We start from the raw sequence: 2,092 nt of genomic DNA on the forward strand, positions 1-2,092 counted from the left end.
GAGAAGTGCTGAAATGAGGCCGAGTTGCCTGGTTCCCAAAATCGGCCAAATATTAGGCAAAGTGCCGGTGTCCGCCCGGTTCCCCAAACGCCCCTGGTCGCCCAACTCAGGGGCAGAAGTGCTGAAATGAGGCCGAGTTGCCTGGTTCCCTAAAGCGGCCAAAAAAAGAGCAAAGTGCCGGTGTCCGCCCGGTTCCCCAAACGCCCCTGGTCGCCCAACTCAGGGGAGAAGTGCTGAAATGAGGCCGAGTTGCCTGGTTCCCAAAATCGGCCAAATATTAGGCAAAGTGCCGGTGTCCGCCCGGTTCCCCAAACGCCCCTGGTCGCCCAACTCAGGGGCAGAAGTGCTGAAATGAGGCCGAGTTGCCTGGTTCCCTAAAGCGGCCAAAAAAAGAGCAAAGTGCCGGTGTCCGCCCGGTTCCCCAAACGCCCCTGGTCGCCCAACTCAGGGGAGAAGTGCTGAAATGAGGCCGAGTTGCCTGGTTCCCTAAAGCGGCCAAATATTAGGCAAAGTGCCGGTGTCCGCCCGGTTCCCCAAACGCCCCTGGTCGCCCAACTCAGGGGCAGAAGTGCTGAAATGAGGCCGAGTTGCCTGGTTCCCTAAAGCGGCCAAAAAAAGAGCAAAGTGCCGGTGTCCGCCCGGTTCCCCAAACGCCCCTGGTCGCCCAACTCAGGGGAGAAGTGCTGAAATGAGGCCGAGTTGCCTGGTTCCCAAAATCGGCCAAATATTAGGCAAAGTGCCGGTGTCCGCCCGGTTCCCCAAACGCCCCTGGTCGCCCAACTCAGGGGCAGAAGTGCTGAAATGAGGCCGAGTTGCCTGGTTCCCTAAAGCGGCCAAAAAAAGAGCAAAGTGCCGGTGTCCGCCCGGTTCCCCAAACGCCCCTGGTCGCCCAACTCAGGGGAGAAGTGCTGAAATGAGGCCGAGTTGCCTGGTTCCCAAAATCGGCCAAATATTAGGCAAAGTGCCGGTGTCCGCCCGGTTCCCCAAACGCCCCTGGTCGCCCAACTCAGGGGCAGAAGTGCTGAAATGAGGCCGAGTTGCCTGGTTCCCTAAAGCGGCCAAAAAAAGAGCAAAGTGCCGGTGTCCGCCCGGTTCCCCAAACGCCCCTGGTCGCCCAACTCAGGGGAGAAGTGCTGAAATGAGGCCGAGTTGCCTGGTTCCCTAAAGCGGCCAAATATTAGGCAAAGTGCCGGTGTCCGCCCGGTTCCCCAAACGCCCCTGGTCGCCCAACTCAGGGGCAGAAGTGCTGAAATGAGGCCGAGTTGCCTGGTTCCCTAAAGCGGCCAAAAAAAGAGCAAAGTGCCGGTGTCCGCCCGGTTCCCCAAACGCCCCTGGTCGCCCAACTCAGGGGAGAAGTGCTGAAATGAGGCCGAGTTGCCTGGTTCCCAAAATCGGCCAAATATTAGGCAAAGTGCCGGTGTCCGCCCGGTTCCCCAAACGCCCCTGGTCGCCCAACTCAGGGGCAGAAGTGCTGAAATGAGGCCGAGTTGCCTGGTTCCCTGGAGCGGCCAAATATTAGGCAAAGTGCCGGTGTCCGCCCGGTTCCTTAAACGCCCCTGGTCGCCCAACTGACCGGCAGAAGTGCTGAAATGAGGCCGACCTGCCTGGTTCCCTGGAGCGGCCAAATATTAGGCAAAGTGCCGCTGTCCGCCCGGTTCCCCAAACGCCCCTGGTCGCCCAACTGACCGGCAGAAGTGCTGAAATGAGGCCGACCTGCCTGGTTCCCCGGAGCGGCCAAATATTAGGCAAAGTGCCGCTGTCCGCCCGGTTCCCCAAACGCCCCTGGTCGCCCAACTCAGGGGAGAAGTGCTGAAGTCAGGCCGAGTTGCCTGGTTCCCTGAAACGGCCAAATATTAGGCAAAGTGCCGCTGTCCGCCCGGTTCCTCACACGCCCCTGGTCGCCCAACTTACCGGCAGAAGTGCTGAAGTCAGGCCGACCTGCCTGGTTCCCTGGAGCGGCCAAATATCAGGCAAAGTGCCGCTGTCCGCCCGGTTCCCCAAACGCCCCTGGTCGCCCAACTGACCGGCAGAAGTGCTGAAATGAGGCCGACCTGCCTGGTTCCCCGGAGCGGCCAAATATTAGGCAAAGTGC

The sequence above is a fragment of the Hippichthys cyanospilos genome, unplaced genomic scaffold, assembly GCF_059441005.1.
Source record: "Hippichthys cyanospilos isolate Australia breed blue-spotted pipefish unplaced genomic scaffold, RoL_Hcya_1.0 HiC_scaffold_126, whole genome shotgun sequence".
In the NCBI taxonomy this organism is placed as follows: domain Eukaryota; kingdom Metazoa; phylum Chordata; class Actinopteri; order Syngnathiformes; family Syngnathidae; genus Hippichthys; species Hippichthys cyanospilos.